Genomic DNA, 17,743 nt, shown 5'->3' with positions numbered 1-17,743 from the left:
AGTCAAAAATTATTTTTTTTTAATTATTTGAGGGCATTATAGGTCTCCTGTTGCGAATGGCTATCTAACTCGATGTCGTTTAATTACAACTAATTTAATAAAAAAATCAAAAAACTTTATATCTACAAAAATTGTGTCCAATAACAGCTGTTCTAGATTTTTTTTTTCATATTTTTTATTCATATTAAATGACCATTTATGGGTCGTGCACTTTTGAATTTCCAAACGATGTATAATTAATTTAAAAACAAATTAATAATTTTTAATTTTTAAGTGACATAAAAACAAAGTTTGCGCTCAAGGCGCGCAATTTTTAAAAGAAATTCTTGAAACAAGCCCACAGATTCTTTTAAAAAAAATTAATTAATCTTTTTCTGTTCAAAAGGAACACTTTCGATTATCAAATAAATATATTTATTCAATGAAATAATTTACAAATGTAAAATGTAACTAAAGAGCTGTTTTGTAGTTGGGTTATAAATAAATTTATTTCGTAACATCATTTTATACATTGGAAAAAATAACAAGATGCATGCAACGTGGTATATCTTTGTTCCGAAGACACAATGCTGAGAGAGATAAAAAAAATGAAAGATAAACGTACAAAAGAAATAAACGATATGATCTTATATGACTTGCTGTGACGCATTATCCGCTCATCTTTATTTAAAATCAACCATCGTTTATACCTATAAGCGACTTTAAACTTTCTCCTCAAGCTCTTGGTAAGTACAGATACTTTATTATCTAATATTTTTATGATTTGATTTAACTTCTAATACTTATAATAAACATTGACATTAAATAATATTTATTTTCATTCAATAAAACTGTTATTTCATTAACTTGAATAAACATTTGTTTTATTAAGCTACCTTGACTGTGAGTTGTAACGAATATTGATTATTAAGTGTCATTGCTCCTATCGAATCCAAGATATTTTTTCCATTCAAATTAACTATCATAATAAATTAGTCTGATAGTCTGATGCATACAAATTTAATTGACAAATTACTTGTTTTTAAAAAAATTCAATTTTTGACTTATAAAATTTTTTAAGATCTTTTAAAAATTTTTTTATTGAGTTAATCATTAAAGAAGCCTTCAATATTCTCATCAGACTCTCAAAAATGATTAGTTGAGAATTACATTATGTATTAAACTAATTTCATTAATAAATACATGTAATTAACCAATCATTATGTGAATATTACAATTTAGTCAAAATTAAAATTTATTACGCGTCAAAATTATCTCGTTTGTTTGATGAATAAGGAAAAAATATGTCTGTTCGGAACTAAGGCAGATGTTTAATTGGAATTGCGAGTTAATGTATTGCTAGTAATATCTTCAGTGTATATTTTTCAAATTATATTCTTTGTATTAATTATATTCAAATTATGGAATCATATTTTTTTAAGTGTCTAGATGATACCAGAATTTTTTTCGAATTTGTTAATTAATATTCAATTGCATAAAAAAATTATTTAAAAACTACGCTCACTACAGTAAATATATTTATTTATAATAAAAATTATAAATATTAGAGCTACACAGAAAAAAAAATTTACTTGAATCAAGTAAATGATTTTGAAGAATTTCATCTTCTTGATTTGAGATGAAAAATTCTTAAACTAAGAAATTTCACTTGGTTTAAGGACATTTTATTTGATTTAAGAATTTTTTTGTCTTGATTCAAGACAATGAGCTTCAAAATTAATTTATTGGTTCAAGAATTTTATTCTTAATTCAAGTTAATTTTTTTTTTCAGTGTACAATTCCGGAATCGAGAACTTTCTGACTAAAATTTCCTGCTCTTTCAGAAACTTTTATAATATTTGAGCTATCACTTATATTTTTTGAGATTTTACCAAAAAGCTGGACGGCTACTTTTTTAACAGTTTTTTGTTAATAAAAATTCTAATTTTTTTTTGCAGGAAAAATCCAAAATACTTCTTTTTCTAGATACCATTTCGGATCGTTTAAACCATCAACCATATTTTTAGGAACTAATTTACTCCGGAAATCAATTTTTTGACTAAACTAAATTATTAATATTGTAAGATTTATTTCGTCTAATATTATGTTGAAGCAATTTTTTTTATTTATTTTTATTGTATTTTATTTATTCATTTTTTTTTATTTTATTTTTTTTTTAATGAAAATTTTGTCAGGGATATTTTGTCTAGGGATCAATAAGCCTGATACCGAAAATATTAATTTTGATAAAATTTAATGAAAATATCAATTTTAATAAAATATTAATCCCACCAAAAAAATAATCATTTGGTGGGAATATTACTCGACAAGCTATCTTTACAGGATATTTAATTACGGGCCAATTTATTTACAATCATATAAACGAAATTAAACTAAAATGATTTATCGAATTTTATATTATTTTCCAATGAAAAATTATGATTGAGAAAAATTTTGAAAAAATTATTCATTCTATTTCTTTATGATAATAATAATAATATTTTCTTAATTATGAGATTATTGCAAATTCAAAATAAATTTAATTTAGATTAAATTAATTTTAATTGAACTAAAAAATCATTCTTGATTAAAGTAACTATAATTCAATTGAATAATTTTTCTGTTTAATTAAAAATGATCAAACTTTTTAAAATTAATATTCTTGGTTCAAGATTATATCTCTTTAATCAAGTTAATTTTTTTATCCGTGCAGTTTTTGTAATTTTCATTAAATCAACAATAAATATACTCACTAAGAAATTTCTTTTGTTTTGTGTAATATTACGAACAGATGAATTTTAAAATCCCGATAATGACGTTAATAATATCGTTATTAGATAGAAAGTCATAACATTAATTGAGTATACCGGATTCTTAGGTACTGCAATATATTAATTGCGGAAATGATCAACAAGTGGAATAACGTGGTATTTACGGGCCGCGTAATTAGTTTGAAATACTTTTTAAAGAATCATCTAATAAACTAGCGTGGTTTTTTAATATTATATTTTTTTGTTATTACTAATTATTTCTGCAGTTGATTTTATTGTAGCTATTAGAAATTTTTTCACGATATTAATACTCGAAAGACATTTCACCAGATAATTGAAACAAAAGAAATAAAAATAATATATTGATTCGTTTAAGAAAATAATCTTGAGCACCATTAAACGATATTTATGTGGCATATTATCAATTAAGTGTAATTCTGGGTTGCAGCAAAATCAGCAATCCTGAGTAAATATATTAACCGGGAAATGCTAAATTAAATACAGCTTATACCCATGGCTAATCAAGCTAATTTCATTTATTTAAATTTTATTCCGAATTACGTATAATACCAGCTTAGTAATGATTCCCATATTTGCATGTGTTAAAAATGATCAATTAAGTGTACTATTGAAATTCCGCTTTATGAGTCAACATATAACAAAATTCGATCAATTATTTATTTATTGTGGTCTATATAATTGAATATTTAAATTAAACCAAACTGAAGAAATAATTTGTTTGATTTAAATTCCTAGATTTATTTAAAATAACAACAAATTTGTTTTAATTAAAATATGGATTACTTTTAACAAAATACTATTTTGTTTTGGTTTATTTAATTTAATTCGCCTATTTATTTCATTCAAAAAAGATTTGTTAATAATTATTAATAAATCTCGCTTTAAATAAATCATAAGACGGTTGAGTCGCTACTGTCGCTATTTAAGTTATCGTAATTTTAATACTTTTATCGTCGCCTGTTATAATTGAGTAATTTATATACATACATAAATTTTAGATTAATTTAATAATGAAAAAAAATTATAAAAATCCAACTCTTACCTAATAATTTTAGTTAATTAGGAATTACCCCAATAAAAATTATATTAATAAACTTATCCTCATTGCATTTACAACCCTAAAAATATCTTAGATTATATTTTTAATATTTTGCTTAATTTAATAATGAATTTTGTTAAATTGCACTGTACTTTCTTAACTATTAGCGTTTTTAAAGATATAAGCTCATCCCGATGTTACACTCGTTAAGAGCTTTCATTTGAATACCCACATGCATTTTGATACATTTTTCATATATACATATATATATAATATATGTAAATATATGAAATATTGATGTGGGTACTCAAATGAAAGGTCTCGATGACTGTAATAACGGGGTGAGCTTATATCTTTAAGATTGTCAGTAGTTCACAAGATACAAGGTCATTACTTTATTGAGACTGATATGAAATCTTAAAAAGGCATCAATTTAAGTCAAGACCTTTGCAATAACACTAACTTTAGTTAAACAAACCGATTTTGTCCTATAATTACCCGTGCAAAAAAAAATTGGTCTTAAAATTGTCGTTTGTTGAAGATCTTAAACGATTTTAAAAAAATATTCCGAGAGCAGATTTTTGAAATTTGGTTCTCGAATTTGTTATGAAAATAAGACGATATTACAGCGACAGCTCCGGAAAATTATTATAGAGTCTTAAAATAGTCTTAATATAATCTAAAAATCGTCTTAAAAAAATCTTAAAATAGTTTTAAAAAAATCTTAAAATAGTCTCAAAAAAATCTTAAAATAGTCTTAAAAAAGTTTTAAAAAAATTTTTCGAGACTATTTTGAGATAAGCTAACAGCGACAGAGCCCCGGAACATTAAAACGGAGCGTCTTAAAAAAGTCTTAAAATTGTCCGATAATAATTTTTCAACAATTTAAATTCAATTTAAAAAGAGTGTACTCAAAAATGTAGCGGTTAAAAAGTCGTAAAATCGTCTAAAAATTAATTTTCATCACAAATTCGAGAACGAAATTACAAAAATCAGCTCTCAGAATTTTTTTTGGTGTCTTAAAAAAGTCTTGGTTTGTGTTACGTTTAAGATCTTAAACAAAAGACAATTTTAAGCCGATTTTTTTTATACGGGTATCCTAGAGACACAATATTTTTTATTCTCTTCATAACACAAATTTGTTAACTATAAATAAATTACTATTCTGTTAAAATTAATACACTAGATAAACCATATTTTTGTCTCAAAGAAATTCACTTATTCATATCAAAAAAGTATTAGTTAGTGGTATTCAAATAAGTGATTTATTCACGATAAACGAGTCTTATTTAATTTAAATTTCAATATTTCTAGTTTAAACAATTTAAAGTTAACTAAGAATTCAAATTAAATGTTTTAACAAAGATAAAATTTTTAATGGCGAAATGACATTTAATTTTCACAAACAGTGATACTCTTTAATAAACAAGCGGCTTTTCATCACCTCCAAAAATAATGACATCATTAAAAGAATAATTATGGATTATAGCATGAAAAAATATAAAATTATTAATCTCGGTAACACCTTTGTAGATTATACTCATCTGTCGAGTAAATGAGCAAGCAGACTGTTGAACGATAAACTTCCCTTTCTCTAACTATTACTCAACTGAAATGTAGCATCAAACAATAAAATACAATAGAATATAATTTTTTACAAGAATGATAAGTTACAATTTATTAGTAATACTTTCTTTGAGTGATTATGATTCAGTTGATTGAATGTCGGTCTCTCGACTCTTTTCATCCGTGACACGTGCAGTACCAACAGCAATTATCTTACATTTCGGAGACAATATTTTCTCTTTGCAATGAGACATTAAAAGATTTATTGTTCATTGCACCCGGAAGAATATTTATTTATACCTACTGGCTACATTGCACAAATAAAAAAATATTTCTATTCATAAAAAGAAATATATACATCTATACTAATTGAGAGTTAATTTCTCTGCAGTAAGTTAAAATAATAATAAAATAAATATCAAAAGATTGCACATAATTGTTTTTCTCCGTACTCATTCGAGATAGTAAAATAATTTCAATTACTTCCGAAGCGATCGTGTGCGTTATTACTGAAATTACTTTTTTTTTTATATTAATAATTATTTTCTCTGCATAATAATTTGTAGCACTTGAAATGTTTCGATTTAAAATTTTATGAAAAGTGTGGAATTAATCGGTCGAGTTAAATTTGAGAAATTTAGAAATTTTAATTATTTTAAAAATCTTTTCGCTTGGTGAGTGTTGAAGAATTAAGCCAAGTGACTCAAGAATCGATCAACATTCTGTTTAAAAAAATTATTCACTTGATTGCCACAAACCTGATTTCAATTGGTTTCAGACTCGTTTCTTAAATATTAACAACTATGGAACGAAGTATTTTAATTAGTTCAATATTTCAAAAGATTGGTTCGCTAGAAAAAATTAAGAAATTAAAGCTATTTTTTTTTCTGATTTGTAACCTTAGTGGTTTTTTAATTTTGTAAAAGATATGAGAATTTGTTGCAAACTTTGTTGTTGGTTTCAAGAGACCAATTACTTGCTAAAAACGGCCGCAAAAGTGTGACAAAATTGTCTAAAAAATATTTAAAATGGAAAAGTGTTTTTTCACTAAAAAAATTTAAAATGCTGAGAAAAAAACTTGGCATTGCTTTACTAACAATACGCGGTATTTTACTCACCACTATACGCATACTGCTCAGAAGTATATCTATACTGATTATCACAATACTTCAATTTATTATTATATTTATTTAGGTTTTTTAATTAATAAAAATTTTTTACCTATGAAAATAAAATAATAACTAAAACATGTAAAAATCATATAAATTTATGACAATAAATAATATTTGATACAATTAAGCAAAAATTGCGAGGAATTGTAAACGTATTATTATACACAGCGAAAAGAACATAGGGATTTTTCCTATTTTTCCAATGTTAACATGGGAATTTTTTCTATATTAACATGATAGAAATATCCATGTGACATAAGAAAAATTAATTTATCACTAAAATTTATGTAACTTAATTTAATAATTACAAATTTACATAACAATTTTCCTATTCGAGCAATTTCAGATAATTTAAAAGTACAACAGAAATATACAGTCGGTTTGTGATAAAAAAAAATTCGAGGAAATTTTTTTCAAATTTTGCTTTACATTTCGAAAAAATTAAAAATCCAGCAGATTATGGACGGTGTGACTTAAATTGCCATAACTTTTTCAAAAATTGACTAATCGGGACGTTTTTTTTTTCAAATTTTTTTTTATTAAATGTTCTTTTTGAGAAAAAATAGAAAAAAATTATTCAAACATATCTTCATCGTTATTTTTTAGATTTTCCTAAAAAACTCCGAATTTCTCGATGATAAAGATTTTTAATTTATTTTTTCTTTCTTTAATATGAAACTTTTCGATTTCTATTTTTTTTCAATTGAAAAAAAAAATTTTTTTTCATGTCACATGGATATTTCTATCATGTTAATAAAGAAAAAATTCCTATGTTACCATTGGAAAAATAGAGAAAATTCCTATTTTTTTTTCGCCGTGTACATTTAATTACAATAGCACTTACAATCATGCAATTGCAAGAACTGATGTACAAATTTAAATATATCAATAAATATCTTTTAGTTTTATATAAGTCTTTTTTCGAATATTGGTGATAGCGGTATTATTAGTATGCTAGGAAACTTGTGTAATTTAAAAGCTAGCAATTAGCTCAGTGCATAGAATAATTACCACTCTTTTTTTTCCATTTTTTTCCATCCTTAAGATTTTATGTACCACTTTTGTGTACATTTTAATAAGCATTTAAGCGAAATGATTGACTAATGATTCAATTTAGAAAATAAAATTAACTTCAAATGAATAACTAAGTACCGTTAAATGCCTGAAACGAAAAAAAAAGTATTAAAAATGCAATCCAAAAGAAATGAGTGTCAACTCTCGATAATATTTTGTATTCTGATAGAAACAATAATTTTTTTTGTCAGTGCATCCAAAGCCAGTATATTTAAAATTACTCGAAAATGAATTTATCTCTTTTTAAAGCAACATTACATTGACAATTTTATATTTACAAATAAAATAAAAAAAAAAATAAATTACAACTAATTTAAAATTTTTATCTCATAACTTTTACATATTACGTCGTATTAATTAAAAATATCGTATTTTAGTACCGTTTAATTTGCGATTAAGTCTTCAAAGGTGTCACGAAAAAACTATAAACTTACGCAAACATAAAAGACTAATGCCGCTGATTAAACCCGGAAGAAATCCAATCATATATCTCATCTAACTTTATACATTTCTTTCAACAAAATTTATTAATAAATAATTAAACTATCATTTTAATTTTTGTAAAAGTTAGAAAAAAAATCAATTTCAATCTTTGACAGATTATTTCCTCAATGTAATTTTCAATTTAAAATAAATACATAATTATAATGAAAAAGTCATTAATTTATCTGCTTAATAGTGTTTGTACTTATGCATCTGTCTGACTGGTATAAGATTTACAGCTATTCGAAACGCTCTCTCGGCATTATATTGTCACGATAAATGTAGAATAAACTTTTAGTTGAGAGTTAAGTGTGAGACCAGCAAAAGTTAAGAGATAGATACGTAGAGACGAGCGAAGATTATACACACTATCTACCGACAAATTACAAGTACAATCTGAAAGAGTATAGACGTGGTGCTCCACCAACCGCGTGAGATTTCCTCGCAGTTCGTGAGCCGACATTTCGCAATTATAAACGAGTTGCGAGGTAAGAAGAATAATTGTTTCGCTTCACGGAGTGAAAGATTTACTTTTCCAGCTCTGACTCTCTCGAAAACAAACAAATAATAATATAATTGATTATACAAAATAGTTCGCAAAAATAAAATAACTTTTAAGTGATCTTAATTGTGTAACATGTTTTATCTTGATTTCGTTTTAATAAGTGATCATCGTATCATTAAGTATTACAACAATTATGAAGAATATATTTTATTACTTAATCCGTGAATATTAAATATATATAGCTAAACATTCCACAGGAGGCTTGGGATAATCAAGGTCTTTAGTGTAAACATGCCACGGTATAAGCTAATACGAAACGCTATCGTCGCGATGATATTAGTTGCTTTTTTTGTAATTATATTTTTATGTTTTGAATGTTAAGTATTGCAAGTGGATTTCTTAATGAAAATTATTATTAATTAGATCTAAAATTATGTTTAATAAATTTATTTAGATTTATTTTTTTACAGACGAAATTTAAAGACTAAGAAAATATAAAAAAATTTATTTACGAAATTAATAAAAATTTTTGTTAAATTAAGGTAGTTATGGAACAATATTGTTAAAAAATTAGAGATTAAACGCGCCGCAAAATTATATGAGCTTATAAATTTATAAATTTTTTTGATAATTTGTGAAAATTGTGATAATGAATTTATTTTTTTTAATTGTTCATTTTTTTATGTATTTTAAAAAAAAATGTATTAATAAAATCAAATAGAAATTTTGGTCAAAAAAATAAAAATTAAAATGGTGACTCCACTTGCATTGCATTTTTGAAAAATATATAAAAAAAATGAACAATTTAAAAAAAAAATTAATTATCACAATCTTAACAAATTTTCAAAAAAAAAAAAAATTATAAATTAAAAAAAAAAAAAATTGAATATCACAATTTTCGAAAAAATTGTATAATCCAAGATTCTACTGAGTATAATTCAAATTATACGTGATATTTTTTCAGGTTATATCCAGTGTAATCTTACGCGGTATAACCAGAAAAATTACTTGGTCAAATCGGAGATTACACTGAGTATAATACAAAAATAATTTAGTATAATCCGGATTATATTTTATATTATTTATAAATAATTACTGTCAAAAAATTTTTTTTATTATTTTCTAAACTCACAACAAATACATTAAAAGACTGTCAGTTTTTTGAAAGTTTCTGACAGTTAGTTTTTTTTTTTATAACTAAGAAACTGATACAGAACTGCAGAGAGCCTATGGAATCAATATTAAACATCCAATTTTTAATTGAATTCATCTCGGGTTGTAGATGGTCAATCGACCTCAAAATTTTAGAGTAATTGTATCATCATGTCTGTAATAAGTATACAAAAATTTAGAATTTTCTGACGGTATGCCTCAACCACGATAACTACCTTTTTTACTAATTTTAATTTTGTCAATCTTACCGAAATAATTATAACCGTGAAAGATAGCTCAAATCTTTTAATTTTGTCTTAAAGTAAAATTATTAACAAAGCACACCAATTAAGTTATTTATTTCAATACGCTGCAAGATGATGAAAATCTTAAATTGATTTTAAAAAATACAAATTACCAAAAATTTATATCGATGCATCCCCCCAAAAAAATATAATAATAAATAATTAGATAATACTATTTTTATATTATTCATTTATTTGGTAAGAAAAAAAATTTTCACGTCAATGTGATTCCTGAAATCTAGCGTGTCAGTAATTTGGTAATCGTAAAAAGTGTAATCTACTGTTAAATTAAATACTGTTCGCTGGTTACGGGTGCATTATTACGCGCAGAATTATTACGTGCATTATTGCGTACTATTATTTTTACCTAAATTGTATTTGTAACTAATTGTTAATGCTTGAATGGATTAAATATTACGGTGACAATATTACTTTTGTTCTCTTTGTTATTTTGCGTACATGTTTAAATAAATTAAAATTTTTTATTTCAAAGAACATTCAAATTGCCACACTTTTTTTTTTTTTTTTTTTTTTCTTCTTCAAAAAGACTTCAACATCTATATTGTAATTAAGAATATTAAAAAATCACTATAACTCAAAATTTATCAAATCATTCACAAAAAAAAAAAACAATCTGATTTTCGATAATAAATCTTTAATTTAGCTAAAATACTTAACTGTCTTAAAATAAAATAACAAAAAATTTAAAATATGATTCGTAATTTTTTTTGGTTGCTTAATTTCACTTATTACTAAGTCTAATAACTTTTTCGCTCGATTTCATCATTACAGACTATTTAACTTTTCAATATGGTCTTAAACTATTTTTACATAGACGTAAATTTTTAATTTAGGAATATACAATTAAGCAATACAAATAATGCAAATAAAATATTGAAATTTTTTTAATAAAAGAATTTATATATAACACCTATTATGACGCTTAAAAAACGGCTTACTGAACGAATTGTTACCTGTGCCCTTGTTAATGGTCCCTGTCCATTATTTATAATCCTGGGTTGCCAAGAAAAATATTATTTTGACATAACTTTCCATTTACGTCTAGCACACATACCATATGTTTAAATCTAATATTCCTGAAGCAAGCTGTGTAATCGATAGTAGATACATTACAGACACTGTATTAGTACTAAATGATAATTTTTTATGAAGTAGATCGATCGATTCAGAAATCATTAGCATTGCCTAAGGCTTTTAGAAACAATACACACAAGCACAATCCATAGAACAGTCATAGTCATATGTAATCGTCGAGTGAGTTAAAATATTTTTAGAAGTCACTATTATAGAGGCGGAATTGAATTAATAGTTTCATGTTGGCCTCGGAATTGTTCACTTCATTTTAAACTCTTCGTCTTGTATAACTTTTAAATATGTACACATCTATATATGACTGACCTATTCCAATATAATTTTTATCGTAAAAGGAAATGCCTTGAGGATCATTTTAAGTCATGATTCTGGAAATAATAGTTGTCTGTTTAAAAATATTCAAGTAACTACACGGAAAAAACAAGATTACAGGATAACATTCCAGATTAAATTCAGTGATATCTGTAGTAAAGAAAAAATTTCAGATAGTAACTAGGATAATCCAGATTATACTGAGTGATATCTGGATTATACTCAGTATAATCTCTCATTTCCTCCAGTGAAAGCTCAGATTATACGGTGTAAGATTCCACTGGATATAATCCAAGATTCTACTGAGTATAATCCAAGATTCTACTGAGTATAATCCAAGATTATACTGAGTATAATCCAAGATTATACTGAGTATAATCCAAGATTCTACTGAGTATAATCCAAGATTATACTGAGTATAATCCAAGATTATACTGAGTATAATCCAAGATTATACTGAGTATAATCCAAGATTCTACAGGATACAATCCAAGATTCTACTGAATATAATCCAAGATTCTACAGGATACAATCTCGGATTATATTCAGTGGAATCTTACGCAGTGTAATCTAAGATTTTACTGGGGGAAATATGAGATTACAATGAATATAATCCAAATATCACTCAGTATAATTTAGATTATACTAGCTGCTATCTGAAAATTTTTTTTCACTACCGATGCCACTGAGTATAATCTGGAATGTTATCCAGTGTAATCTTGTTCTTTCCGTGTACTTTAGCTTTAAGATTATCGGCGTAGATCAGCTTCATTCAGCCACACCTGGCATGAAGAAGTAAATTTTTGAAAGAATAGAATTTGTGAAGAATAAAAATAAAATCTGCCCAAAGGTCTTTCGTTAAAAATTGTTTTTTTAATTTTTAGGCACTGAATAAATTATACTGTAGACTTCTAATGGTACACTAATCAATATAAGTATAGGTATTGTTATGCCAAATCGGTAATTACGTTTATAAATTATCCCACCCGACTAGTGAACGCAAGCCGAGCTCCATTGATCTCTCTAAGCAATTGTAGATATAAAACTTTTGCATGGTTAAAACGATTGATTTATATGAGACAGATATACGGAACCTACTTTTACCTAACTAATATTAACGTCTACAGTTCCTGTAGTAATTATTTATTTTTTTTTTTTTAGTTTAATATTCTTTTTTTAGGCATGAAAATTACTGTTGCAAGGTAAAACAAACTGGAATTTTTTGTAAAATAATTCGATTTGGCCATTGTCTAGTCAAAATTAAAAAAAAAAGAGGGATTTATTGATCACTGATTTAATGCTACTGTCGGAATCATTGGACGAGAGATCAGACTCACGGAAACAGTCGTTTTATTTAATCACCATGATTATTTTAGTTTAATAACGGATTTTATTATTGCTTCCCGATTTATTTTAAACTATATAAGTTTGTTATTTTTTTTCGGACATTAGATCAAGGAAGGGACTAGCTGTGATATTGAAACTTTTTCTTAACTATTAGGTAAGTATGGAATCTAGTGTAAAATTGTTATTTTAATTTAAAATAAAAAAAAATAGAATTGAACAATTTTTTACGACAAAACTATAAAATGCTTAATATAAGTGATATTGTAAATTTTTCCAGTCATTAAGTTTTTAAGAATAAAATTTTTGATTAATTATTTAACAAATATATAATTAATCAAGATATTTTGCATACTAATGTCAAAATTATTTAATGGAGATTAATTCCATACGCGGAAAGAAAACTGTATGAAAAATTACGGTAAAAACATCGTAATTTTTAGTATAGAATATCGTAATGCCGGACCTAAACTCAAACATCGTAATTTTTACAATGCAGTATCGTAAATTTCTATCACTTAAATTAAAAAGAAGCTTAGGTTACCGAAAAAAATAATTCTGCACCACCGAGGAATCGAACCCGAACACCTCTTCGCCACAAGTCCAAGGTTTGTCCCCTCACGCTATTAGAGGAATATCTAAATTATATGTTCAGTCACATAATAAGACCCTCCATACAGTAATTGGTCATCTTTTGGTGGTGGCGCCGCAAACTACTAGACTCTGTCTTTCTTTTATTAAAACATATAGTATGCGTCCTTATTCACTTGCTCTTACAGAAAAAAAATTTATTAAATAACATCGTAATTTTCAATAATTCAAATTGTATTCTGTAGACGGCAGCATCGTAAAAATCAAGATACTAAAGGTATAGTCCTGGATTACGATATTACTATTGTAATTTTTCATATAATTTTTTTTCCGTGTACTTTTCAAAAATTTATTTAGTGCAATAAAAACGGAAAAAACATCAAAATAGTTAAAGAAATTTTCCCATTCGTTAATTAAGAAACCCGTCAACACTGTAACTTGCCAAAAAAATCTAATAATTGAGTCAAAAATTTTTTTTTAATTCTTTGAAGGAATTGTAGAACCTTCATTGCGAATGCCAATGTAACTCAGTATCGTTCAATTGCAATTAATAAAATAAAAAAAACCAAAAAACTTTATACTTATGTAAATTGTGTCCATATATCCTATTGTGGGCGCCTAAGCATTATCGTCCTATAACAGCTATTTTAGACTTTTTTTTTTCCATTTTTCATTTTATTATTATTTCATAATTAAATAAGTATTATGAGTCATGCACACGGAAAGAACAAGGTTACACTGAATATCATCTTAAATTACACTGAGTGAAAAAAAATTTCAGATAGTGGCTAGTATAATCCAGATTGTAATGAGTATAATCCAGATTACAATGAGTATAATCAAGATTGCAATGAGTATAATCAAGATTACAATTAGTATTATCCAGATATCACACAGTATAATCTGGATTTTTCCAGCTACTATCTGAAATTTTTTTCAATACAGATATGACGGAGTATAATCTGAGATGATGTCCAGTGTCATCTCGTTCTTTCCGTTCACTTTTGGATTTCCCAAGCTTTTCTATCTAATGTGGTTACAAAAAAAATTTTTTGAAAGATAGTAAAATTTTTGTTGTCATAAAAATCTTGTTGTGATTTTTAATTTTTTTTTGAGAGCAAAATTTTATGAACGATTGATTTTGACGCAGCTTGCGGCAATCGACAATCTTCAAAACGGGAAGTAGAAATGAAGAGATTATAGAATAATTGATTACCATTAATTGAAATTCTTTCGGAAGCATTATTATTGTCTGTATAATTTTCATACAATGTAATAGACGGAAAGAAAGTTACCAAACTCCTCTATACCTTGTCACATGCTTGCATGTAATTATTTCTCTATTCAAGTGTGTTAAAGTCATTAGAATAAATCTCCAACCTGTTGTACCAAGCACTTGTTTTATGTCCTTAGGAAAAAAAAACTATTGAGAAAACACAATTGATTTAAATCGTTGTTAAAAGCTGTTTAAAAAATAAATAACAAAGTTATTTTTATTATCTACAACAAAAGTAGTTGTAACAACACTTAAGTACATTATATTTTCATAAATAAATAAGAAAGTTGCGTAGTACCTGATAATTAGGGGCAAATATAAAAGAAAATATTGTAAGAAGAAAAATAAAGCCTGAAGCACAATTATCATAGTAAACGCTGTAATTGGCATCGAAGAATGTGTCAACGTTGATTATTATAACTTATAACAGTAATCAAATAAAAAACTTACGATAGTGGAAATTCCTGAGTGAAAGACTATACTAAAATTTCAATAGCACCAGTTTTAAATTGTTATCGTGTAGATTAATCGCCTGAACTCGCCAGAGATTAATTTTTTTTGTAATTTTATTAGAAATAATTAAATTAACTTAAACGGTTAATTAACCTTTAGATCGTTCACGCGGAACTAGTACAAGATCAATTGACCTTCGTTCAAGCTACACGTATGCATATTAACAACTTTCCTTAACCTAATATCGATTTCAACTGATCAGATGCTAAATTTCATTCATAATACATTCATTACAGATAAAACACTGATTCTATGTTAGATTATGAAGAGACAGCAATTAATTATCGTGGTTCAGAAAGAGGTTTGACGAGAGTTAGGTGAAAAAATTGCGGATTGGAGAACATAAATACTAAATTTTATGTTATTGTAACGTACGAGAGATAATTGAGGTCGAAGCAAAACGGCCTTCTTATGCAATTGAATATTTATTTTTATATATTTGAGAGATTGAAAAAAATTTACTTTATTTGTTTTAAGGTAATTATCGTGGTTAAGGCATACCGTTAGAAAATTATAAATTTTTGTATACTTATTAAGGACATGATGATCCAATTACTATTAAAATTTGAAGTCGATTGACCACCTATAACCCGAGATGAATTCAATTAAAAATTTGATATTTAACATTGATTGCACACTGACAAAAACATTAACTTGACTCAAGAGCCAAAATCTTGAACCAAGAATACCATTTTAAAGAAAATCTTTTTCTTTAAAATTTTCTTTAAGTCAAGAGAATAAATTCTTGAGTTAAAAAATTATTCTTGGCCTTAGAAAATTTTCTTGTTTTAAAAATTAATATATTAATTTTTCATATTTTTATGATTATTTTCAAAGATTAGCTCGATTAAAAAATGTTTAGAAATTTAGTGAGGCCAAAGTAAAACTTTCTTTTTATTATTTAATTTAGAAAAAAAATACTAATTGTTATTATTTTTTTTTAAGTTAGTAATTAATATAAAAAAAAAGACATTTTTTAATAAATTTTTAATTAGAGAAAAATATTACTTATTTTTTATAAACTTTAGTAATTAGAAAAAAAAATATTTAAATTCCCATTGAATAATTAGTAATTTAAAAAAAATAATACATTCGTCAATAGCATGAGAAAAAAATATCAAATTTACTAAAGTATACACAGAAAGAAAGAAAGAAAGTCTTGAGTCAAGCGTAAATTTTTTTAAATCAAGAAAATCTTAAGGAAGATTGAAAATTTCTTGAACAAAATTAAATTTTTTTAAGACTAGAAAATTTCTTCTTGCTCCAAAATACTTCGGTCTTCCTTATAATTTTCCTGGTTCAAGAAATTTTTTTTTGTTCTGTGTAATTTCAAATAAAATAATTTAAAATGATGAATTATTATCAAGTGCAATACTTGTACCACTAAGAAAAAAAAAGTTATCTAAATTAAATAAGCATTGAATTTGTATTATAACTAATTTTTTTAATTATAAAAAATTATGAAAAAAAAAATTACTAATTTTTCTGAAAAATAAAAATGACAGTAAAAAAATTATATTAGAACTTAACACGGTATAAAATTAAATCAAATAACATTTAAATTTATGTTCCCAAGTTTGGTTTATTAAAATAAATTTTTTCTGATCCAAAAAAAAAAAAAAAGGACTTGGACTATTCACATTTTTTTTAAATGAATAGTTCATCTACGCACCTTATCACATACATGAGTAATTCACAGACTAAATTTCGAAATGGATCGAAAAATAATAATAATCCTTATGTGCAAGAGTGACTGACTAACTCACGTGCTACACGTGATTGCACGAGACTATGTACACGTGCTAGTTCGGATTTAACTCGTGTATGTTTATCTCGTCCATAACTCGGCTGTAAAAAAGTAATACTGAAATAACAATAATGCCTATGAGAGAGATAGTATAGTGTACATAAAATTAATAGCTAAGAAAACTCTCCTGTATCTTGTATGCCATATGTAGTGTGTAGTACTCTTACTGTGAGTCACGTGTGCTTTTATGAACAACCTGTAAGTCTAGCTCAACTCACGCGACTTCAAGTAGTAAAAGTATTCTATTCACGAGTAATGTTTTTGTATGTCAATTACAGAGTTTTTTTTATGATGACGGAGCTCATCCTTTTTTTATGTCAGATAAATGATAATCATTTTTCTAGGCATGTTGTTTCATACGATGAGGCTATGAGAACATGACCCGGACGCTAATAAATATATACCTTTTATTACCGCGGATACAACATTTGCAATCCTGTCATTGACACTGATCCATACATTGACACATGGTATTTTATTCGCAATCAGTGAAATTTATATGAAGGTAGAGAAAAATATATTCGTGTATCGAGATAATTATATGGAAAATTATTAATTGAAATTTCTCCTTGAAAATTTTTCAATCGTTTATTTATAGTCACTCTAACGGTTGTTTAAATTTTTATTTTTTAAGTAAACAATTAGATGCTTTTTTTAATGATACAGAGAAAAATTCATGGATTTTTCCATGAAAAAAATTTTTATCCTCACATATATTTT

Source organism: Cotesia typhae, unplaced genomic scaffold, assembly GCF_013202065.1.
Source record: "Cotesia typhae breed Kobodo isofemale line unplaced genomic scaffold, CoteBio_Ctyphae scaffold_121, whole genome shotgun sequence".
In the NCBI taxonomy this organism is placed as follows: domain Eukaryota; kingdom Metazoa; phylum Arthropoda; class Insecta; order Hymenoptera; family Braconidae; genus Cotesia; species Cotesia typhae.
Note: the sequence above shows the minus strand (reverse complement) of the source record.